Raw genomic sequence first — 26,435 nt, 5'->3', positions numbered from 1 at the left:
ACTTTTGTTTAAAAGTCCAAGGAAATCAATCTCACTATAAAGATTCATTTTAAAATTTAGGTTTTGTTTCTCTTTAAAACTTGAAATTTTGAACTTGGCATAATTGGTCTTGATATTTATTAAAATACCGCATATCAATAATTGAAAGGAGTGCCAAGATAGATTACACTTTAAAAGAAGATTTTCATTTGTGGGCCCAAATGAAAAGATGTTCTTGTTCTCATTCAGTGGCTAAATTCTTTTGGTAAATAAGATCCTTCATGATATGCCAAAACATTGCATCTTTTTGGACAAACCAAGTTATGATTCATCACATTCATTCAAGGTAGTAATTACAAATTTTAAGAGATGTGATCACATGTGCAAAATTGAGTAATTTTTAGGAAGATATTTGTGTAAGGCAATTTCCATTATTGATTTTGAAAATTTTAAGAAAGGCTCAAAAAGTATTCTTGAATCTCAATGCTCATTGTGGGAAAATAAGTGAATACTATGATAAATGAGACTTTTCTAAGGCAAGAGGAATGCCAAATGCAAGGGACCATTAATGGAACAGACTCAATATATGAGAAGAATGGTTTTCAAGTATGAAAATGTTTTAAGAATGTTTGCTTATTTCGTGAAAGAACTTGTCAACTAATCCAGAGACTATGTCATGAAAAGATAGAAGGAAGAAAAAGTTTTGAGAATCATATTACCAATTAATAACATATGGTATACATTGCATGCATTGCATTCATTGCATGCATTTCATGCATTAAATACATCACATTCATTTCTTGTGTTGCATTCTACATTTTCTTTGATGGACAAAAGAAAAAGATGTAGGTTTAAAGTTTTGATGAAAAAAGAAAATTTTGATATAAAGATTGAACAAGATTTTACTTCAAGGTATATTTATTAAAACTTTTGGGTATTAGTTTTGAAAAACCTTTGGGTAATACTTTTTAAAACTTTTGAGTACATCATTTAAGCTTTCGAATGATAATTTATCTATAAGAGCTCTAAGTATGATATTTAAAACCTTTAGGTATATTTTTTTAAATGGTTGAGCCTTTTTTTAAGAGACCTTTTTCAGAATTTGATTTGTAAAACCTCCAAGCATAATCACCAAGTCTTCCAAGCAAGATTCTTAAATCTTCGGAGCTAAATCTATTGAGATATGTAAGACCTCTGAACGTAATCTCTAAGTCTTCCAAGTAAGATTCGTAAGTCTTCTAAGCTAAATCTATTGAGATTTGTAAAACCTCCCAGTATAATCTCCAAGTCTTCCAAGTAAGATTCGTAAGTCTTTTGAACTAAATCTATTTTAAAGTTGAGATTTGTAAGACCTCCGAATGTAATCTCCAAGTCCTACAGGTAAGATTTATAAGTCTTTCGAGTTAAATCTATCGATATTTATAAAACCTTCGAGCATAATCTCCAAGTCTTCTAGGTAAGATTTATAACTCTTTTAAGTCGAATATATTTTAAAGTTAAAATTTGTAAGACCTCCGAGCATAATCTCTAAGTCCTTCAATATATAAGATCTTCGGGTATGATCTTTTAAAACTTTTAGGTACCCTTTTTATTAAAGTTATGGAGCTTTTGTTTTAAAAAGGTATTTTTCAATGTTAAGAATGATTTGTAAGACCTTCAAGCTTAATCTCCTAATTCTTCGAATGAGATCTACAAAATTTTTAAGCATAATCGTCATAATCTTTTGGTGTCATCTCTAATTTTTAAAGTTGTGCGCCTTCTTATTGAATGAGTATTTTATTTTTTATAAAGGTGTGCCTTTATTTTTAAGTAATTTTTCAAAAAGAAAAAATCAAAACAAAAAAAAGATTTATAAAAAAGATAAAATGTTGATTAATTTGAGTTGGATAATAAATATTTATATTTTTGCATAATTCCCGTGGTACAAAAATTATTCAATGTAGACATTCTATTTACTCTATGGCAGAATTGGATTTGGCTTGGTGACACCACAATTGTCCGAAAAAAATTTTAGAATTGAAATGGGCTTTTGATTGCCATTAGCCTTAAATTATAGACCTAATGATTAAAAGCTTAAACAAAAATTTTTTGGATTTTGATTTCGGTCTTAACCGATTTTAATTTTAATTTTTAGTTTTATTTTATTTTACTTTATTTTATTTTACTTTATTTTATTTTAATTTGTTTTGGTCAAATCTATCAAAGTCAACAAAAAAGGGAGCCAAGAAACCGAAAAGAAAAACATGTGAATTGGCAGATTGTTTGGGATTCAGATTGATTTTGAAACTTAATAATTTAATAATTTTGGAATTTCTTTGATCCCAATCTTCATGAAAATGGGAAAATCACAAAAGATCTGATGAGTAGTAAAATTGGTCCAAATTGAAATGGGATTTATTCTTATAAAAGAAACAATCGGCAAAACAAAGAGCGGGAGGAGAAAACAAGCATGCACAACCAGTAGGCAAGAACAAAAACAGAAAAAAAAAAATCGAGCAAAGATCATCCACTGATCGGCTAATCCCAGCAAATTCCTTTTACCAATCTCCACCATCATTACCCATTGCCTCTAACTTAAAACTTTCAACCACTAGACACCACTGTGAAAAATTCCAAAAAAAAAAAAAAACTTGCAAACTACCCATCGAAAGCCTTCCCTGTCGACTCCATTCAGTCCCAATTCCCTGCAAACCAATTTCCAAAATGCAAAACTCCAAGTTTCAACAAGCTTCAATCAACAATTCACAATTAGATCCTAAAACATAGAAAAACTCAAGAAAACGTTCACCATTATTTATTACAGTAGCCAAGACCGATTAAGCAGCCTTCAAACCGATTCTGCCACACCTTCAACATCTAGGTACTACACCTTTTTCACCACCAATATCAATTGTTCGCTATCAGTAAGCCTTACCAATACAAGTCAAAAAAAAGAAGCAAAGTCAGAAACCATTAGGCAACCAAATAAAAAGAAACAATTTTTTTTTTTTGGGATTCAGTTTGGTCATCCTCTAGGGGATTTTGGGTCTCCAAATCTAGTGAAGAAAGAGCCAAGAACAAAGGGGAAGAACATACCTTGAAATGGTGGTGATTGGCACAGCAAAGAAGGAGATTCTTGAGTTTGAATTCGCTTCCTTCCAAGGTAGATCCACGCGAATCCAGTGAGTTTTTTTGAAGAATCCGAGCCTAGATCCGAGACAAAGAGACTGAGACGAGCCTTGGGGCAACATTTGGAATAATTATGGTCTTTGGTAATGGCGTGCGACGGCGGCAGCGGAGAAGCATCGTCAGTTTCTTGGGACAGTTTGAAGATTGGCCGGTGTCCTTGGGTTTTTCTTTATTTTTGGGAAAACTTATTAGAGAAAAGTGAGAGAAAAAAAAAGATTAGAGAGGGAAGCAGAAAATGAGAAAACAAAAAAAGAGGAGTCTGATATTGGATTATATAGAAGGTAAAAACGGTGTAGTTTTGGACATTAAGGAACTGGATCCTCTCAGCCCGTTCAGAGACCCAAGCATCAGCCCATTTGAAGATCCTACCCGATCCGGCCCAGTTGCAACAGCCTGCTCCAGCTTTCTTTTGCAAAGCCCAAGCCTAGTCCTGAGCCCAATTCATATATTTTTTTTCGAGCATAGATCAAGATTCAGTTTGGGCTATTCAAGCTCAATCTTTTGGACTTCAATTTGGACTGGATCCAAGAATTGGTATAAATTTTTTGTTTTCTATTTATATTTATCCTATGTTATTGTTTATTGGTTATTTTAATTATAGATGTTTTAAATATATAAAAATAATAATAATTTTTTTAAAAAAATTAAGCTATGATGTCCTATCAAACTATCAGAAGATTTTTGTGGATTTTTTTAAAAATTATTTTTTATTATGAATCCTACCAAACTATTGAAAGATCTTATTTAATTAAAAAATAAAATTTTCTATCTTACATTGAAATATTTAAATCTCGAATTAAGTGTTACTAAATAATTGGAGGACTTATGAATTTTCAAAAACTAAATTTCAATCTTACCAAACAATTGAAGGATTTAAATCTTTAAGTTAAATCTTACTAAATTATTAAAAGATTTAATGATTTTTTTTAAACTTTTATAAAAATATTTTTAGAAAAAAAAATCTTGCCAAACTATTAGGGGATATGCACCGATATAAAATTCTACTAAATGATTGGAGGATTCTATTTATTGTTTAAAAAAATAATTTCTTAGAAAATACATTAATGAATCCAACAATGGAGCCTCTTTAGAATAGGATATTAATATTCAAGAATACTTGTAGACACCGATTTTGTCCGGATCTACTATTTTTTTTTTTTATAATAATAATATTTAACAAAACAAACAAAAAACAAAAAATAAACAAACAAAAGAAACAGAAATAAAACAAAAGTCAAGGGGTTGGTTCGGCGCCGAACTGGCCCGACCAACTACCCGATCAGCCTCCCGACAAGCCACCAATCACGGACGGTAGGTATGATTTTTCAGTTGAAAAATGAGATTCAAATCTCAGAAAATCTGAGATTTGAATCTCAACAAGCTCTATAAATAGAGCTTGCAAACCAGAAGAAAAACAAAAAAAAAAAAAAGAAAAAAAGGAGGCAGCTTCTGTAAAAAAAAAAAAAATTCTGCAAAAACACAAAAAAAAAAAAAAACAACAGTCCCTTGGAACGGGGAACCCAGCGCCAGAAAGTCACCTGAAAAAAAAAAGAGAGAGATCAGCAGATTCAAAAAAAAAAAAAAAAAAAAAGGGAGACCGAAACTTTGAGCCCCGATCTACGTCGATCAGGGTTGTTTCCGGTAAAAAGGACACCGGATCTGGAAAGATCGCGTCGAAGAGAACTTCTAGAAGAATTTTCACTTTTCCCGATCATCGGAAACCACCGTCCAAGACTGCCGGCGGCGAGCCAGACGGCGGCCGGCACGGTGCTCCGGCAACCGACCGGCGACCCTCCCCCAGAGCTCTCTCTCTCCCTCTCTCCTTTTTTTTTTTCTGAAACAGAAGCCAAATGAACCAAAAAAAATCTTCAGCTATATATAGTAAAGCAAAAACTCAAAACGACGTCGTTTAGAGAAAGACCCAAAACGACGCCGTTTCAGCCAAGGAGGATCCGCGCGTCAACCCGCGACCCGACCCGGGGTCCGCGCACCCGACCCGCGACCCGCTGCCTTTATCAGCTCTGACCGGTCTGACTAGACCGAACCGAACCGCCGGACCAAACCAACCAGATCGAATCGAACCGCCGGACCAAACCAACCAGATCGAACTGAACCGGCGGACCGAACCAACCAGACCGAACCGAACCGCCGAACCGAACCAGGAGTTGACCGGACCGTTGACCGGTCCGGTTCAGGTAAAAAAAATTTTTTTTTTTTTTTTGAATTTTTCTTATTTTTTATATATTATTTTATTAATATTTATGCATATTAAAATATCTATATTTGTTAGACTAATTAATGAAATTGTGGTTAAATAATTTTTTATATAATTATGTTAATTTTTAGAATAAACTTTAAAAACAATAACCTAAAAAATAAATTTAATAATAATACTAAAGTGGTAAAAAAATGAAAGAAAAAAGGAAATTTTTATCCGACGATGAGATTCAAAGGTATTCCGAGTAGTGATGCCTACGAAATCTCTAGGTGAGAAGATTTTTTTTAAGTACTACCAGCGTATTGGAGTATTTATAAAAAAATTTTCAATATAGTAAAGATTTTCTTTTTTTTTAAAAATAATAAATAAAAATTGATTAATAAATTAAAATATAACTAATAAAAAATAAGAGAAGAGGAAATTTTTATCCGATGATGAGATTCAAAGGTATTCCGAGTAGTGATGCCTACGAAATCTCTAGGTGAGAAGATTTTTTTTAAGTACTACCAGCGTATTGGAGTATTTATAAAAAAATTTTCAATACAGTAAAGATTTTCTTTTTTAAAATAATAAATAAAAATTAATGAATATAATAAAAAATATAAGTAATAAAAATAAGAAGAAAAGAAATTTAATCCAATGATGAGATTCTAAAAGTATTCCGAGTAGAGATGCTTTAAGAAATCTCTAGGTGAGAAGATTTTTTGTAAAATATTACCAGCGTATTGGAATATTTATAGAAAATCTTCAATATGATTAAATTCCTTTTTTCTTCAAAATTTTAATTAAAATTAATAAAATTAATAAAATAATTAATAAAATTTTTGAATGAGGATAAAATGTGTGCATAAATACGAAAATATTTTGCATGGCATGCATAACATAATTTCTTACGAAAAGTAAATTTAGACCTCCAAAGATGAGATTCTAAAAGTATTCCGAGTAGAGATGCTTTAAGAAATCTCTAGGTGAGAAAGAGTTCTTTTAATGTTACCAACGTACTGGAACATTTTAAGAATTATTTCAACAAAAAGGTTTTAATTTATTTTTCTCGAGAATAAATTTTTTTTTTTACATGACATTTTCTTACGAAAAGTAAATTCGAGCCTCCAAAGATGAGATTCTAAAAGTATTCCGAGTAGAGATGCTTTAAGAAATCTCTAGGTGAGAAAGAGTTCTTTTAATGTTACCAACGTACTGGAACATTTTAAGAATTATTTCAATAAAAAGGTTTTGATTTATTTTTCTCAAGAATAATTTTAATAAATAAAAAAATCAAAGAAATTATTTTTCGAATGCTGAAAATAAGACTGTTTGTATCAAAATCAAAGGATAACACGTTGTTAATTGGTACCGTTTTTTAACGGGCGTTGTGGGGGTGCTAATCCTTCCCCACGTGTAATCGACTCCCGAACCCAGACTGTTTCGCAGACCGTAAAATTATCTTTTTAATAAATTTTAATTAATTTTAAGATTTCATTAAAAGGATATGTTTTAATAGGTGGCCAATCGCACCTAGCCAAAAAAGATTGGTGGCGACTCCGTTATTTTTTATTTCGTTTCCAAATTCGTCGGGCGGACACAAAACCGTTACGACAGCTTGGCGACTCCGCTGGGGACCCCTTTTGTTTTCGAGAGTCAGGCCAAAATTAACTACTTGTTATCCTCAAATTTTGATTTAAATAGTCTTAATCAATTTCTTAGTAAAAAAAAAGGTAAAAAAGAAAAACCAAACAAAACAAAACAAATCAACAATAAAAAGCAAAAAAATTCACATACATTTATCTTACTATGCCTCTTATGTTTTATTTTATATATTGCTTTCAATAAATTAGGATATATTTTGCACACAATGGCACGATGCATCTCATACATGAGCTCTATACCCGGGCTCCGTCCTTTATAGGAGGAAGTAAAGTACCTGTGCTCTCGTGAGGTGATAACCTCCGCAATGGCAAGCGAAATACTTTCACTCGAATTGAACCCTTTCCGTGAGGATCGGGGTGCCTTACTAGTCCAATATGGACGACAGTGAGGAACAATTTGGGAACCTTTAGACCCTGTCAATCCAAACCCAGCATATAATAAGCCTAGGAAACCAACCTTATGTAGAGCCCCGTCCACCTTCTCTTAGAAAGTACCTAAGAATAAAAGTTGTGTGTAATACGAAACAAAAAAAAAAAATCTCAAAAACATTAAAAAAACAAAAAAAAAACAAAAAAATGTTTTTTTTCAAATCACACTAACTCAATTTTGCATTAATCATATCATACAGTTTTGCATCGAGATATTTGCTCAAGGACACATTTCTCCTAAGAAGTTTCATGGATCCCATAGAACTACAGATTTGCTCATCCTCGGTTAGTGTGCCATGTGAGTCGTATAATGAAGTACATGTCTGGTCAAAAGAGGCTCAACAAAAGAATGGAGATTGTTTGCCTACCAGTTATGTGTCTGAGTTACCCGAGAAAGTGCATTTAGATCTCACACAGAATGATTTAAAAGAGTTAGCTGCTATCTGGGGTCAATTAAGTGAGGAAAGAAAAGAAAGCTTTTGCAAAAAGTATGGGCAGATTGCATCCCTCATTTCAATAGTGATTGATGAACAGCTGGTCAAAGCAACTATACAGTTTTGGGATCCATCATATAGATGTTTCACCTTTAATCAGGAAGATTTGGTGCCAACTATCGAGGAGTATTCGATTTTGCTCGGGATAGAACTACAATGTCCGGATAAGGTGTTTACTCGAAAGCCAAAATCAGGTTACCGTAAAAAGTTAGCCAAGCTTATGGGGGTTAAGGTAGAAACCATTGATTCTTTTGTGAAGTCTAAAGGTGAACATCTCGGCATTCGTTGGGACTTTCTCCGAAACTTCATTCAGGAGCATTTGGATAACGATCAAGGTATGGATGTGTTTGCTCTAGCATTGTATGGCATGATAATCTTTCCGAAGACTTTGGGTTATATTGAGATAACTGTGGTAGACTTTTTCGAGCAAATCAAAACCCAGGCAATTAATCCTGCTCCAGCAGTCCTAGCCGAAACTATCAGATCATTGAATTTCTGTCGACGAAAGGGGAAAGGACGATTCATAGGATGTGCATCTCTATTGTATATATGGGTCAGAAGTCATTTCAAATGTGGGAAGAGTGCATTTTCAAAACCATATCTTCGAAACAAGGCACCAATCGAAGAGTTTTGTAAAAGCCAATGGCCGACGTTAAAGACTAAGGAAGAATGGGTCCTTTTCTTGCGAAAGCTTACTGGGGATAAAATTGAATGGATGGCGCCTTGGATGTCTCGTGTGCCCTTGTTGTATCGTGGAGGAAATGAGCCATGGATTCCGTTATTAGGCCTATGGGGTGTTGTAAGCTACGCTCCATTGATGGTACTTAGGCAATTTGGTGCGAAACAGTTTGTTCCTGCTACTCATGGCCTGGTCCAAGTAGAATTCATTTACGGAGAATCGAATCCATCAAGAATCCCAGAGCAGTTGATCCAAGCATGGAAGAGAACACAAAGAATGAGGTTAGGGCCTCTCATCGACAAAGTCACTTTTGATTACCAGATTTGGAAAGCAATGCGCCTTAGAGATATAGTACTCCCTCCAGATGATAGCTCATATCAATTGGTTAATCTTTCAGAAGAAGTGCAATTATCAGAAGTTGAGCTTATCAAGAAAGAATTAGAAGCTGAAAAAGAAGAAATAAGAAGGGAGAATTTGAGACTTCGCGAGAAGGTAGGGCAATTGAAATATGAAGCGGAGATACAAGGGAACAAATTAGAAAAAGTCATAAAAGAGCGGGATCAGGCTAATAGTGATTTGAAAAATCTACACTAAGAAAATAAGAGGCTACGAGTTCAATTCAAAACTGAAAAAGTTACCAAGTCTTACCTTAGTCGACAACGAGAAATGGATGAACTCCGAGAGGGAATAAACCAATGGAAGGGCAAAGCTCAAGAAAAGCAAGAGGAGACCACCAGAATTTCTCAAGAATGTCAGAATTGGAAGGGATTATACTCTACAACTTCAGCAAGATTGGTGGAATGCCAAAATGAAAAGGAAAGGTTGAAAGTCATGCTTGCAAAAGAGAGAAGAAAGCATTTTGAAGTACTGAATGAAAAAGAATCACTTCACCAGGTGATCCAAGGGTTAGAGATAGAACTACAAGACCACAAGAGTCATATTTCAGTAATGATAGATGAGTGGCATAGAAGGGAAAAAGATTGGATCTTTACATGTGATTCAGAGAGGGATGCCCACATGAGATGGAAGGCAGAAAGCCTAGGGAGGCAACAGTACATAGATCACTTGACTAATCAAGTTTGCAAGGCAGTGAAGAAAGCATGGGAGATGGTTGAAAAGGTAGAAGCATTAAGAAAAGAAGTCAATCCCATAGGAGAATATGGACAGCGCCTAGTGAACTTTCTAGATGAGACGAAAGACCATTATGCGCAAGTCAAACGCTTTTATGGATATAACTCTAGGATGTTAAAACCTATGTAATAACAGTTGTATGGGATCAATAAAAATTTCTAATGTTGAAGTTCGTCCAAAAGCAAATATCTCCCACTTGCATTCATGCATCATATGCATCATTTTTCAACACATAAACATTCTAATTTTTTTTTCTCAAAACAAAAACTTTGTGGTAATAAAGGTTCAAGAATAGCTCGCCCATCAAAAATTTCGGTCCAACCTACTCGTCATTCATACAATACCAGGACACAGACAAGAATCATGGAGCAAGAACAAGCCAGTAGATTTGAGAGAATTGAAAAAGCTCAAGAAGAACTAAAAGGAGATCTTAGCGCAATAATGGCTATGCTCAAGAAGCTTGACAAGGCAAAAGCAGTGGAAGAAAATCCTAGCCTTCAAGAGCAATCACCAGATATGGTCGATCCTGTCTATCCTCCAGGGTTTGAACCACGACTGAACCAACCTTCACAAGAAACTAGACTACCAGTTCCTACTCCTGGTGGATATCCTAATCCTTATCCAGGAATGACATCCACACTTGCTCCAGGACAATTTCAAAATTTTGTTAATCCCATTATGATGGAAAGACCACCTGAGCCAATCCTAGTTCCTGATTTGGATGATCCCAAAGAAAGAGAAAAGCTAGGGATGCAGACGTCTGAAAAGGTAGAAGATACCAGTGCTCGGGAGAAGATGAAGTTATTGGAAGAAAGGCTTAGGGCTGTAGAAGGAATGAATTTTTATGGCTCCACAGATGCGGCTGACCTTTGTTTAGTTCCAGACGTGGTAATTCCAACTAAATTCAAGGTCCCTGAATTTGAAAAATATGATGGCACAAAATGCCCAATGACCCACATCATCATGTATTGTCGAAAGATGGCAGCATATGCTCGAGACGAGAAGTTGTTAATGCACATATTTCAAGATAGTCTCACGGGTTCTGCAGTTAGATGGTATGTCCAACTAGATAGAACTCGTATTCATTCTTGGCAAGAGCTTACAAAGGCATTCCTTACACAATATCGCCATGTCACGGATATGATTCCAGATCGTCTATCTCTTCAAAGCATGGAAAAGAAAGCAACTGAAAACTTCAAGGAGTATGCACAAAGGTGGAGAGATGTGGCTGCACAAGTCCAACCTCCTCTCACTGAAAAAGAAACAACTGTTTTATTTGTGAACACCTTGAAAGCACCATATTATGAGAGATTGATAGGCAATGCAACCAAGAACTTTGCAGATATGGTGATATCAGGAGAGATCATTGAAAGTGCCATAAAAAATGGTAAGCTCGATGTGGGAGAGGCAAGTGGAGCAAAAAAGAGTGGAGCTCCTAGAAAGAAAGAGAATGAGGCCCAAGCAGTAAATTTTGTGGGGCAACAATTCAGAGGTTTCACACCCTACTCTGTACCAGTCTACCAAACCCATTACCCTTCTGTAAACCATGTTACATCCACCCCCCATTCATATCAACCATACCAGTCATTACCACAACCAGCTTATTCACCCCGTTTTCAGCCATCCTTTCGAACACCCACCTATTCCTATAATCGTCCTGTTATACCTACAAGACCAGACTGGAGACCTAATAGTGGTCCAAGAGCCCCAAGAAATACCCAAGAAAAACTCACTTTCGATCCCATTCCCATGACATATACAGATTTGTATCCTCGACTTGTTGAGAAACATCTGCTTGCTCCTGTTATCATTGAACCTATGAAACCTCCGTTTCCCAAATGGTATGACCCCAATGCACATTGTGATTATCATTATGGGAATCCAGGTCATTCCACTGAGAACTGTACTGCTTTGAAGCGTAAAGTGCAGGGGTTAATCAATGAAGGAGTATTAAATTTTGATACCAGCCAACAAGGGACTCCAAATGTCAATGGGAACCCTCTACCGAATCATACCAGACCATCAGTAAATGCTTTGATTGATGGGCAAACAAGCTATGTGAAAAAAAGAATAGAAGAGGTCAAAACTCCTATGGCTAAGGTGTTCGAAGTATTGGTCAAAACTGACATGTTGAAGCCAATAGAACCTCAAAATTACTCTGAAATAATAAACTCAACTGAAAGCTGCAATTATCACAGAGGTGTTCTGGGGCATTCTATCCAGAATTGTCATCAATTTCGTCAGGAGGTGCAAAAATTGATAGATGAAGGTCGAATGGAGTTTTATCAAGAAAGAGGAGAGTTGGTGAAAACTGAAGTGTCTACCATTGATTCAAAGAATAAGTTTGTACGTAGACCGGTAACTATCTATTATGATGAAAAGCCAACATCAAAGCTAGAAAAACCCGTCTCTCGACCAGTGGTGACAATTAAAGTTCCTGGCCCTTTTCCATATCAGAATGATAAAACAGTACCTTGGAAGTATGATTATGATGTCGTAGTTAACCCAGATACTGCCAACATAACGGGTGTAGGAGGCATAACTCGAAGTGGGAGGTGTTATACCCCAGAAGCTCTAGAAAAAGCTAGAAAGGAGAAAGCCAAAGTAGGAGAAGAAAATGAAAATCAGAGTGGTCTTGACACAACCCTAGAAAAAGAATGGCAGAAGCCAGTATCTGAAAGTGAAGCAGGTGAATTTTTGAAGTTAATAAAACATAGCGAGTATAGCGTGGTAGAACAGCTGAACAAGATGCCAGCTAGAATTTCGCTATTGTCATTATTGCTCAGTTCAGAGTCACACCGTAATGCTTTGCTGAAAGTGCTAAATCAAGCATATGTGTCTCACAATGCTTCTGTTGAATATGTGGAACAGCTTGTTGGCAATCTGACGATTTCAAACTATATCTCTTTCAGTGATGAAGAGATTCCTCCTGAAGGTAGAGGAAGTACCAAGGCTCTTCACATTACTGTGAAATGTAAAAGTCATATAATGGCTAAGGTTTTGATTGATAATGGTTCATCCATCAATGTTATGCCTGTGACTACTTTAACAAAACTTCCTGTTGATGGATCTTATATGAAACCTAGTCATATGATAGTGAGAGCCTTTGATGGAACCAGAAGAGAGGTGCTAGGAGATATAGAAGTGCCATTGCAAATTGGCCCATGCATTTTCAATGTGAAATTTCAAGTTATGGACATCTCTCCTTCATACAGTTGCTTATTGGGTAGGCCGTGGATCCATATGGCAGGTGCTGTTCCATCCTCATTACATCAAAAAGTCAAATTCATTGTTGAAGGGAAGCTAACATGTGTGGCAGGGGAAGAAGATTTATTGGTAACTCAATCGATAAATACTCCTTATGTGGAATCAGCAGATGAAGCTTTAGAATGCTCTTATAGATCTTTCGAGATTGCCAATGCAACATATATAGCTGGAGGATCTAAATTGTATTCGCCATACTTATCTACGACTACTAAAATGGTAGTCAAACAGCTTACCAAGATGGGATGGCGACCTGAAGCCGGACTTGGGAAGAACCTGCAAGGAATCACGAAGCCATCGACTATAAATGAAAAGAGAGATAGATTTGGCTTGGGATATAAGCCAACAAGAGGGGACAGAACAAGAATGGTGAATGAGAAAAGAGATAAAAGGATAGCTAATCTTAAGGGATATGAGCTGGAGTCAGAGCCTATAGTCATTCCACACCTCTATGATTCTTTTCACTCAGGAGGATACATTTATTCAGATTTACCGAGAGCCTCAAGTGCAGGATTCATGGAAAAATTTTCAGAGCTGGCCATTCAAATGGTGGATGATGGGGAAAAGAAGAGTCGAAGTGAAGAGTTGTTCGTGTACCCTTGTCCTTCAGATTTTGAGCTGGATAATTGGAAAGTTATGGAGCTGCCTGTTGTTTTTAAAACTTTGGAAAAGTAATGTGAAACTTTAAATCCCTAATTACTTTTTATTAGGAGATCTTTTATGGTGTGTTTATGTTTGTCATTTTAATAAAAGACTTAGAAGATGCATCCATATTTTTTCTATTATTTTTATCTTCATTTTACCTTTCATTCTTTTCTTTCCTACATTTTCTTGTCATTCCATCTTTGTGTGCCAATATTTTCTTCATCTTACCCTTTGCAGGGTCCCAAACAATGAACATGAAGATAATCATGGCAATAATCTCGGATTTGATTTTGAAAACTTAATTCATGTTGATGAACTTGATAATGAGGAAGATTCAGATAACTACACATTGCCTCTTGATTTGTTAAAATTAATAGAACATGAAGATAAGCCAATTGAACCCCACCAAGAAATTACTGAATCAGTAAATTTGGGAGGTGGTGAGAACAAAAGAGAGGTCAAAGTTGGTACATCTCTTTTACCAGCTGAAAGACAGAAGCTAGAAGAGCTACTCCGAGAATATGTAGATGTGTTCGCATGGACTTATCAAGATATGCCAGGACTCAGCACTGATATTGTAGAGCACAAGTTACCTTTAAAATCAGGATGTAAGCCGATGCAGCAAAAGCTAAGGCGCATGAAACCAGAGATGCTGCTGAAAATTAAAGAGGAAGTGAAGAAACAATTCGATGCTGGATTTTTGGAAGTGGCAAAATATCCTGAATGGGTAGCCAACATAGTGCCAGTTCCTAAGAAGGATGGAAAAGTGAGAATGTGTGTCGATTATCGAGATCTGAATAGAGCAAGCCCTAAGGATAACTTTCCTTTACCTCACATCGATACTCTAGTGGATAATACTGCTAGGCACTCCACGTTTTCCTTTATGGATGGTTTCTCAGGCTATAATCAGATCAAGATGGCTCGAGATGATATGGAGAAAACTACATTTGTGACCATGTGGGGAACATTCTGTTACAAAGTCATGCCTTTTGGGTTGAAAAATGCTGGTGCTACTTATCAAAGAGCAATGGTGACTCTTTTTCATGACATGATGCATAAAGAGATAGAAGTGTATGTGGATGATATGATTGCAAAATCTCGTGAAGGAGAGGATCATATCGTCAATCTCAAAAAGCTGTTCGACAGGTTGAGGAGATTTCAGTTGAAGTTGAATCCTGCCAAATGTACATTTGGAGCCAAATCAGGAAAACTATTGGGCTTTGTAGTCAGTGAAAAAGGAATCGAAGTGGACCCGGATAAGATACAAGCCATCCAAAACTTATCTCCTCCTCATACCTCAAAAGAAGTGCGAGGTTTCTTAGGGAGATTAAATTATATTGCTCGCTTCATCTCTCAACTCACTTATAAGTGTGATCCTATTTTCAAGCTTCTCAGAAAACATGATCCTGGAGAATGGAATGACGAATGCCAAGAAGCTTTTGATAAGATCAAAGAATACTTGTCAAATCCACCTGTGTTGGTGCCACCAATGCCAGGAAAACCTTTGATTTTGTACTTGACAGTGCATGAAAATTCAATGGGATGTGTGCTAGGGCAAAGAGATGAAACTGACAGGAAAGAACGAGCAATTTACTACTTGAGCAAGAAGTTCACTGATTATGAGTCAAAGTATTCACCATTAGAGAAGATGTGTTGTGCATTAACCTGGACAGCTCGAAGGCTGAGACAATACATGCTTTATCACACTATTTGGCTCATAGCAAAGCTGGATCCTATTAAGTATATCTTCGAAAAGCCCTCATTGACAGGAAGAATAGCACGGTGGCAAGTTATGCTTTCAGAATATGATATCATTTACGTGACTCAAAAAGCTATTAAAGGGAGTGCAATAGCTGAATTCCTTGCTGATCGTGCAGTCGAAGATTATGAGCCAATGAAATTAGATTTTCCTGATGAGGATGTGATGGCCATTGAAAAAAATGAACCTGTTGAAAAATCATGGAGGATGTATTTTGATGGAGCTGCTAATGCTTTGGGTCATGGTATTGGAGCAATTTTGATATCTCCTGATGGACATTATTACCCCATCACAGCCAGATTAAATTTTAATTGCACAAACAATGTGGCTGAATATGAGGCCTGTGTTATGGGTCTACAAGCAGCAATTGAAAAGAAGATCAAAGTGTTAGATGTGTTTGGAGATTCAGCTTTAGTCATCTATCAGTTACGAGGTGAATGGGAAACAAGAGACTCTAAGTTGATTCGATACCATAAATACATCTCTGAGTTGGTTAAGCAATTTAAAGAAGTTCAGTTTGAGCATCTACCTAGAGAGGAAAACCAAATTGCTGATGCACTGGCTACTCTAGCTGCAATGATCAAAATAGATACAAATACTGAAATCCAACCCATCAAGCTGGATGTGAAAGATATACCAGCACATTGCTCAGGTGTTGAAAAAGAAATTGATGGAAGGCCATGGTATCATGACATCATGCAATACATTAAAAGCCAGCAATACCCAGAACATGCAACAGAAAATGATAAGAGAACTATCAGAAGATTAGCTATGAGCTTCTTCATTGATGGAGATATCTTTTACAAAAGAAGTCGAGATCAAGTGCTCTTAAGATGTGTAAATGCAGCTGAAGCAAAGAAGATTATTGAAGAAGTGCATGATGGAATTTGTGGGGCACATGCAAATGGTCATATGATGGCTAGACAAATAATGAGGGCTGGCTATTATTGGTTGACAATGGAGAGTGACTGTATTGATTATGCTAGGAGATGTCATAAATGTCAGATTTATGCTGACAAGATTCATGCTCCACCATCAACATTACACGTTCTAGCTCCTCCCTGGCCATTCTCTATGTGGGGCATGGATGTTATTGGTCCTATCACTCCAAAAGCTTCGAATGGGCATAGATTCATTTTTGTGATGATTGATTACTTCACCAAATGGGTAGAAGCTGCATCATATGCTAGTATGACCCGATCTGTGGTATGTAAGTTCATAAAAAGAGAGATAATGTGTAGATATGGGCTTCCGGAGACAATTATTTCTGATAATGCCAAAAACTTGAACAACAAAATGATGAATGAAGTATGCACTCAGTTCAAGATCCGCCATCGTAATTCGGCACCATATCGTCCAAAAATGAATGGGGCAGTGGAGGCTGCGAATAAGAATATCAAGAGAATCCTGGAGAAAATGACTGAAACTTACAAAGATTGGCATGAGAAGTTGCCTTTTGCCTTGCATGCTTATAGAACATCAGTCAGAACATCTACTGGGGCCACACCGTTCTCTTTGGTATATGGAATGGAAGCTGTGCTACCGATCGAAGTGGAAATTCCCTCACTGAGAGTCCTGATGGAGGTAGAGTTAGAGGAAGCAGAATGGGTTCGAAATCGCTACGAGCAGTTAAACCTCATTGAAGAGAAAAGACTGTCAGCACTTTGTCACGGTCAATTATATCAAAAGAGGATGATGAGAGCACATGACAAGAAAACTCGTCCCCGTTGCTTTAGGGAAGGAGACTTAGTGCTAAAAAGATTCCTTCCAAATCAACATGATAATCGAGGGAAATGGACACCAAATTGGGAAGGCCCGTATGTGGTGAAAAAGGCCTTTTCTGGTGGGGCATTGATTTTGGCAGAAATGGATGGAGGTGATTTGCCTACCCCAATAAATTCAGATGTTGTGAAGAAATATTTTGCTTAAAAAAAAAAAAGAAAAAAATGATGACTTATCTAAGTTGAAAACCTGAAAAGGCGGCTTAGATGTGAAGCAAAAGCATCATCAAGAAAAGATCCCACAATGCAGGGGCAAGTGTAGTTTGACGAACTTTGAATAATCAAGAAAGTCATCTGATTTAGTTTTAGAGAAAGAATCTGAGAATATTTTGTTCATGATTATCTTGTGATCATTCTTTTGACACCTTTATTTCAACTCAAACACTTTGACATACACTTGGTATCAGCCATAGAAAATACATTATCCTTCATTTGAAAATAATGCCTATCCTTTCCTTTATCCTTATTCGATATTTTTTGTCCATCAGAGAAATGTGATTGCATTTTATTTGTCTTGAACTTAAAATGATGAAAAGAAAAACAAACATGAAAGATCTCAGCATTACTTTTAAAGTTGACAAAGGCAAATGAAAAAGGATGAGAAAAGCATGACAAGACATTGATGTTGCAGACTTTTGAAGAAAAAACTATTATGGTCAGATGTTGAAGACAGATTGGTCATATAAGAATTCGGATAAAAGAAGTCGAAAGCGAGAGATTTCGAGAACCTTTATACTACAATGAACGATTTTGATTGCATTACATGCATTGCATCATGAGCACTCAGTACATGCATCCATGAGAAGTTGTAACAAAGATAGAAATTTTCCATTTCTTAATAAAAAAACAAGATTTTGGTAAAGACAATGATCAAACGAAGGAATTCAAAAGAGGAAATTTACTTGTTCAAAGATGAGAACTCAAATTTGAAAACAGAAGATGATATTTTAAAGTTGTTGAGCCTCTGCTGAGAGGAGCTTTTTCCAAGAGAGATTTTTTTTAAAGTTGTGGAGCCTCTGCTGAGAGGAGCTTTTCCAAGATGAGATTTTTTAAAGTTGTTGAGCCTCTGCTGAGAGGAGCTTTTCCAAGATGAATTTTAAAGTTGTTGAGCCTCTGCTGAGAGGAGCTTTTCCAAGATGAATTTTAAAGTTGTTGAGCCTCTGCTGAGAGGAGCTTTTCCAAGATAAAATTTTAAAGTTGTTGAGCCTCTGCTGAGAGGAGCTTTTTCCAAGATGAGATTTTAAAGTTGTTGAGCCTCTGCTGAGAGGAGCTTTTCCAAGATGAATTTTAAAGTTGTTGAGCCTCTGCTGAGAGGAGCTTTTTCAGATGAAATTTTAAAGTTGTGGAGCCTCTGCTGAGAGGAGCTTTTCCAAGATGAATTTTAAAGTTGTTGAGCCTCTGCTGAGAGGAGCTTTTCCAAGATGAAATTTTAAAGTTGTGGAGCCTCTGCTGAGAGGAGCTTTTCCAAGATGAATTTTAAAGTTGTTGAGCCTCTGCTGAGAGGAGCTTTTTCAGATGAGATTTTAAAGTTGTTGAGCCTCTGCTGAGAGGAGCTTTTTCAGATGAAATTTTAAAGTTGTGGAGCCTCTGCTGAGAGGAGCTTTTCCAAGATGAATTTTAAAGTTGTTGAGCCTCTGCTGAGAGGAGCTTTTCCAAGATGAATTTTAAAGTTGTTGAACCTCTGCTGAGAGGAGCTTTTTCAGATGAGATTTTAAAGTTATTGAGCCTCTGCTGAGAGGAGCTTTTCCAAGATGAATTTTAAAGTTGTTGAGCCTCTGCTGAGAGGAGCTTTTTCAGATGAGATTTTAAAGTTGTTGAGCCTCTGCTGAGATGAGCTTTTTCAGATGAAATTTTAAAGTTGTGGAGCCTCTGCTGAGAGGAGCTTTTCCAAGATGAATTTTAAAGTTGTTGAGCCTCTGCTGAGAGGAGCTTTTTCAAGATGAGAATTTTAAAGTTGTGGAGCCTCTGTTGAGAGGAGCTTTTTCAGATAAGATTTTCAGATGAGATTTTAAAGTTGTTGAACCTCTGCTGAGAGGAGCCTTTTCAAAAATAAAAAAATAAAAAAAATCAAATCATGATTTATCTTCGGACAAAATCGTCGTCTTTGTCTTTGCCCTATTCCTGATTCTCAGTAATGTGCAAAGAGGGGCAGCTGTAGACACCGATTTTGTCCGGATCTACTATTTTTTTTTTTATAATAATAATATTTAACAAAACAAACAAAAAACAAAAAATAAACAAACAAAAGAAACAGAAATAAAACAAAAGTCAAGGGGTTGGTTCGGCGTCGAACTGGCCCGACCAACTACCCGATCAGCCTCCCGACAAGCCACCAATCACGGACGGTAGGTATGATTTTTCAGTTGAAAAATGAGATTCAAATCTCAGAAAATCTGAGATTTGAATCTCAACAAGCTCTATAAATAGAGCTTGCAAACCAGAAGAAAAACAAAAAAAAAAAAAGAAAAAAAGGAGGCAGCTTCTGTAAAAAAAAAAAAAATTCTGCAAAAACACAAAAAAAAAAAAAACAACAGTCCCCTGGAACGGGGAACCCAGCGCCAGAAAGTCACCTGAAAAAAAAAGAGAGAGATCAGCAGATTCAAAAAAAAAAAAAAAAAAAAAAGGGAGACCGAAACTTTGAGCCCCGATCTACGTCGATCAGGGTTGTTTCCGGTAAAAAGGACACCGGATCTGGAAAGATCGCGTCGAAGAGAACTTCTAGAAGAATTTTCACTTTTCCCGGTCATCGGAAACCACCGTCCAAGACTGCCGCCGGCGAGCCAGACGGCGGCCGGCACGGTGCTCCGGCAACCGACCGGCGACCCTCCCCCAGAGCTCTCTCTCTCCCTCTCTCCTTTTTTTTTTTTGAAACAGAAGCCAAATGAACCAAAAAAAATCTTCAGCTATATATAGTAAAGCAAAAACTCAAAACGACGTCGTTTAGAGAAAGACCCAAAACGACGCCGTTTCAGCCAAGGAGGATCCGCGCGTCAACCCGCGACCCGACCCGGGGTCCGCGCACCCGACCCGCGACCCGCTGCCTTTATCAGCTCTGACCGGTCTGACTAGACCGAACCGAACCGCCGGACCAAACCAACCAGATCGAACCGAACCGTCGGACCAAACCAACCAGATCGAACTGAACCGACGGACCGAACCAACCAGACCGAACCGAACCGCCGAACTGAACCAGGAGTTGACCGGACCGTTGACCGGTCCGGTTCAGGTAAAAAAAATTTTTTTTTTTTTTTTGAATTTTTCTTATTTTTTATATATTATTTTATTAATATTTATGCATATTAAAATATCTATATTTGTTAGACTAATTAATGAAATTGTGGTTAAATAATTTTTTATATAATTATGTTAATTTTTAGAATAAACTTTAAAAACAATAACCTAAAAAATAAATTTAATAATAATACTAAAGTGGTAAAAAAATGAAAGAAAAAAGGAAATTTTTATCCGACGATGAGATTCAAAGGTATTCCGAGTAGTGATGCCTACGAAATCTCTAGGTGAGAAGATTTTTTTTAAGTACTACCAGCGTATTGGAGTATTTATAAAAAAATTTTCAATATAGTAAAGATTTTCTTTTTTTTTAAAAATAATAAATAAAAATTGATTAATAAATTAAAATATAACTAATAAAAAATAAGAGAAGAGGAAATTTTTATCCGATGATGAGATTCAAAGGTATTCCGAGTAGTGATGCCTACGAAATCTCTAGGTGAGAAGATTTTTTTTAAGTACTACCAGCGTATTGGAGTATTTATAAAAAAATTTTCAATACAGTAAAGATTTTCTTTTTTAAAATAATAAATAAAAATTAATGAATATAATAAAAAATATAAGTAATAAAAATAAGAAGAAAAGAAATTTAATCCAATGATGAGATTCTAAAAGTATTCCGAGTAGAGATGCTTTAAGAAATCTCTAGGTGAGAAGATTTTTTGTAAAATATTACCAGCGTATTGGAATATTTATAGAAAATCTTCAATATGATTAAATTCCTTTTTTCTTCAAAATTTTAATTAAAATTAATAAAATTAATAAAATAATTAATAAAATTTTTGAATGAGGATAAAATGTGTGCATAAATACGAAAATATTTTGCATGGCATGCATAACATAATTTCTTACGAAAAGTAAATTTAGACCTCCAAAGATGAGATTCTAAAAGTATTCCGAGTAGAGATGCTTTAAGAAATCTCTAGGTGAGAAAGAGTTCTTTTAATGTTACCAACGTACTGGAACATTTTAAGAATTATTTCAACAAAAAGGTTTTAATTTATTTTTCTCGAGAATAAATTTTTTTTTTTACATGACATTTTCTTACGAAAAGTAAATTCGAGCCTCCAAAGATGAGATTCTAAAAGTATTCCGAGTAGAGATGCTTTAAGAAATCTCTAGGTGAGAAAGAGTTCTTTTAATGTTACCAACGTACTGGAACATTTTAAGAATTATTTCAATAAAAAGGTTTTGATTTATTTTTCTCAAGAATAATTTTAATAAATAAAAAAATCAAAGAAATTATTTTTCGAATGCTGAAAATAAGACTGTTTGTATCAAAATCAAAGGATAACACGTTGTTAATTGGTACCGTTTTTTAACGGGCGTTGTGGGGGTGCTAATCCTTCCCCACGCGTAATCGACTCCCGAACCCAGACTGTTTCGCAGACCGTAAAATTATCTTTTTAATAAATTTTAATTAATTTTAAGATTTCATTAAAAGGATATGTTTTAATAGGTGGCCAATCGCACCTAGCCAAAAAAGATTGGTGGCGACTCCGTTATTTTTTATTTCGTTTCCAAATTCGTCGGGCGGACACAAAACCGTTATGACAATACTCATGAGGTAAGAAAATTATTTTAAATTACTACCAAACTATTGGAGTAATTTCAAAATTAATTTTTAATATTTTAATTATTTAGTAAATTATAAAAATATTTTAAGGCTTCGATAACTTGAAATCAAAATAATACAAACCTTTAGGTTAGCACTATAAGAGTGCTATAACCTTTTTCACACATAATCACACTCTCAAACATAAATTTGAGAATTTACCATTTAAATATATCTAAGTCAAGCGTGTGACTCATCTTTAAAATAGAACAAATTTAGTTAGGTAGCCAACTATACCTAGATAAAAAAAATTAGTGAGGACTCATTGAATATATATCTAGCAATAGGTTCACGGATTTATACATTATGATATCTTGAAATCTTTGTGAATCTTAAGATCTTTGTAAATCTTAAAATCTTTACAAATCTAAAAACTTTGCTAATATTAAATTTTTACGAATCTTGGGATCTTTGTGAATCTTGGGATTTTTGCAAATCTTAAAGTCATTGCAAATCTTGTAATTTTTGTGAATCTTAGAATCTATATGAATCTTGGACTTTTTGCAAATCTTGGGATATTTGTGAATCTTCGAATCTTTGTGAATTTTGGAACTTTTGTGAATCTTGAACTTTGTGATCTGAAAAACTTTGTGATCTTGAAATCTTTGTAAAACTTGGGATCTTTATGAATTTTGGGAGCCTTTACGAATCTTGGAACTTTTGCTAATCTTAGAACCTTTGCGAATCTTGAAACCTTTGTGAATCTCGAAATCTTTGCAAATCTAAGGACTTTTGCAAATATGAAAATCTTTACAAATCTTGAAATCTTTGATAATCTTGACCTTTTATGAAACTTGAATCTTTGGGAATTTTGAATTTTTGCTAAACTTGAATCATTTAGTGAATTTTTTAATATATGAATCATTGCAAATCTTGATTATTTTATGAATTCTTGAGTTTTTTTATGACTTTTGAATATTTTATGAATTTTGGACTCTTTCAATTCTTGCTTTGGATCCTTGCAAAATTTTGAAATTTTGTGAACCATTGAATTTAATGACAAACACTTTAATTTTCAAATTGTGAACCTTTGGATTTCAAATTAAGAGCTTTTTGTGAATTTTTTATTTCTCTTAACCCAAACAACATGGATGTTTTTTAATCTTTGTATAATTCTTGTTTTATAAAAAAAAATGCATAAAAAAGGTAAACTGTAGGCACCCTATTTTATTCAAAAAATTTTTGCAAAATTAAAATGGGCCTTTGATTGTAAATTGGGACCCGATTAGAAAGTTTTGGGCCTAATGGGATAAAAGCCCAAAATTTTTTATTTTGATTTTAATTTTAATTGTAATTTCAATTTCAATTTGAATTTGAATTTTGATTTTTCTTTAGTCAAAGTCAAAAAGTAAAAAAAAGTAAAAGAAAAAAAAAGGATTTTCTTATAGAAGAAAGGCTTTAGATTTGGTCTTAAATCTTGTTTTGACTCTGGAAATCAAGGATTCAATTGCCTAAGAAAATTCTTAGATTCCAATCTTCATGAAAAGGGAAAATCACAAAAGATCTGATAAGCATTAAAATTGGTCCAAATTGAAGTAGGATTTATCCCTATGAAAGAAGCAATCGACAAAACAAAGAGGGGGTAACCAAGCATGCATAGAAAACAATATACAATAGCAATTGAAAGTAATTAAAAGTGTTGAATTTTTTTTTTTTTTTTTTTGGGTTTCTAGTTCTAGGTTGATTTTTCAGTTGTTTTTGGGAATCATTTTGAGTTTGGGATTTTTGAGGATTTGTTTGGAATTTTATTTTTTTGGTTTTGATTGATTTTAGATTCTAATTCTTTTTCGAAATTCAAGTTAAAATTTTCTAAGTTTGGATTGTTTTGGGAATTTTGGGCTTGTTATGACTTTTTTGAAATTTAGTTCAATTTTTAGCTCGTTAGGGAATTATTTTGAATTTGGATTTGATGGGTTTGATTGTTGAAGTTGATTCTCAATTCTAGTGTTTTGATTTAATTTTTGAAAATTTTAGGATTTTGTTTGAATTGTTGGGTTTTTTTAAAAATTGTTTGAATTTTTTTACAAATTTTGAATTTTTCAATTAATTGTACAACAGCAGGAAAAACTCACAGTGGTCAGATTCTAAAATTCATGGTGGTTTCAAGGTTTGGTTTTAAGTTTCCAACGCCTTTTTGAATTTTTTGACATCGAAATTTGGATTTTGGCCAGCTATTGAGTTTCGCGATGGAATCCTAGATAGAAGTAGAGAAATTTGATCCTATATAGAGAAAGACTAAGGCAATTTTGAGAAAGACAAAGGTTTATTGGCCTTTGCACCCAAACCATATGATGTTGTTTATGTTCCCTAGGATTTGCACATTAACCCGCATAGGATCTGCGTGTTGACTTAATTGGAATCAGACCCAATTGCAATTTTTAGCTTTCCTTTTTCTTTTTCTTTTTATTTCTCATTTTTATTTTATATTCGATTTTATATTTTTTATTACTGTTTTATTTTTTATGTTATTTGTTATTTAATTGTTATTTAACTATGATGAGAAAAAAGAAAATTGAAAATTAGTAATATTTTATAATTTATTTGCATGAATTCACTTAGTTTGCATGATTATATATTTATTTGCATGATTATTATTTATATGATTACTTATTATTTGTATGATTATATTTATTTGTGTGACTTATTAATATATTCGTATGATGGTGATATTTGCATAATATTTTATAATATTGCTTGACGTTATTTTTGTATGATAATTGCATGATATTTTAATATTATTGCATAATATTTTAATATTATTGCATAATAATTTATATTATATTTACATGATTATATTATATATGCATGATTATATTATATTTGTATGATTAATATTATATTTATATGGTAATTAATATTTTATATGATATTTTATATTATTACATGATATTTTATATTATTGTATTATACTTTTAAATGAATATTTTGGTGGGATTTTGGCATGATTTTATTTTTCATTGCATGATATCTTGACATGATTTTTTGTATGATATTATATTTATTGCATGATAATTTTTATCTGATTTATTGTATGCCATGATTTTATATTTATTGCATGATTTATTATATGGTATGATTTTATATTTATTACATGATATTTATGGACATCAAATTTGTCTGACAAAAAAAAATTATTATTAAATACAAAATACAAAAAAAAATCAAAATACAAGATGCCAAAAAAAAAAAACAAAATAAAATAAAAAAAGGGAGGATGGCTGTGGTGCCTTCCCCGACACCACTGCCACTATGCCCTACCACCCATCCCTCTGATCACCATACCCTATCACCTATACCACTACCTTCACCTAAGCTCCTACCATTGTCGAATCAGACAAAAATAATAAAAAGGGCATGGGGCTCGTGCTTGCACCCCATGCCGAACCCTATGCCACGCAGGTCGGAGCTCTATAAATAGAGCTCTTAGCCAAACCCTTGGAAAGGGAGGAAAAAAAATAGAAGAGAAGAGATTCTACCAAAAAAAACAAAAAAAAAAACTCAGTCCTCTCCGCAGGAAGGAACCCAGCGCCGAAAGCCCCTGCACAAAGAAAAAACAAACAAAGTCAGTTTCAACAAAAAATAAAAAAGCTAGAATACCCAAAAAAAATCGTTTCACCGTAACTTCAAGAGTAAATCTAGGGAATTAGAGATTCTTTTTGGTGGAAAAAAGGTTGAATATGTGTTCAAGAGGTCGAGAAGAGTTTGTAGGTGTTTTTTGAAATTTTTCGACACCAACGACGGTGGTCGGAGCTCATAGCCAGTGAGGATCACGGCAACTATTGCGACGGATACCATCGACCCCAGGTCGGCCTGAAAAAAAAAAAAGGCGTTTTTCTGAGGAAAAGGGAGAATAACCAAAAAAAATTTAACACCTTTTATATAACCTGCCAAAACCAAAATGACATCGTTTCAATAAAAGCTCAAAACGATATTATTTTAAGCACCCAAGATCTACGCGTCAACCCGTGACTTGACCCGAGGTCTGTGTACTTGACCCGAAACCCGTTTCCTTCATCAGCCTTTGATCGGTCCAACTGAATAGGAAAAGGTTAAAAAAAATCTTTTTTTGAATTTTTTGAATTTTTATATATGTTATTTTATTAATATTTATGCATATTAAAATATTTGTTAGATTAAATAATAAAATATGTGATTAAAATTTTTTTATATAATTCTATTAATTTTTAAAATAAACTTTAAAAATAATTAAAAAAATAAACTTAATTATAATAGAAAAATTAATAAAAATGTAAGAAAAAGAAATTCTTATCTGACGATGAGATTCAAATGTATTCCAAGTAGTGATACCTACGAAATATCTAGGTGATAAGATTTT

The 26,435-nt window shown here is 34.5% G+C and overlaps 1 long non-coding RNA gene across 1 annotated transcript; it reads right to left on the bottom strand.

The window, feature by feature from the left end:
- Positions 1-2,343: 2,343 nt before the first annotated feature.
- On the bottom strand, positions 2,344-3,392 carry LOC111288152 (uncharacterized). Its single transcript, XR_002690063.2, has 3 exons — positions 3,055-3,392; positions 2,768-2,888; positions 2,344-2,663 (listed from the first exon to the last, which is right to left on the bottom strand). It is a non-coding gene; the product is annotated as an uncharacterized LOC111288152 (long non-coding RNA).
- Positions 3,393-26,435: the final 23,043 nt, after the last annotated feature.

Source organism: Durio zibethinus, chromosome 4, assembly GCF_047325235.1.
Source record: "Durio zibethinus cultivar Kanyao isolate XHJ-2024 chromosome 4, ASM4732523v1, whole genome shotgun sequence".
NCBI classification, from domain to species: domain Eukaryota; kingdom Viridiplantae; phylum Streptophyta; class Magnoliopsida; order Malvales; family Malvaceae; genus Durio; species Durio zibethinus.
This window is presented reverse-complemented; position numbering and strand designations above follow the sequence as displayed.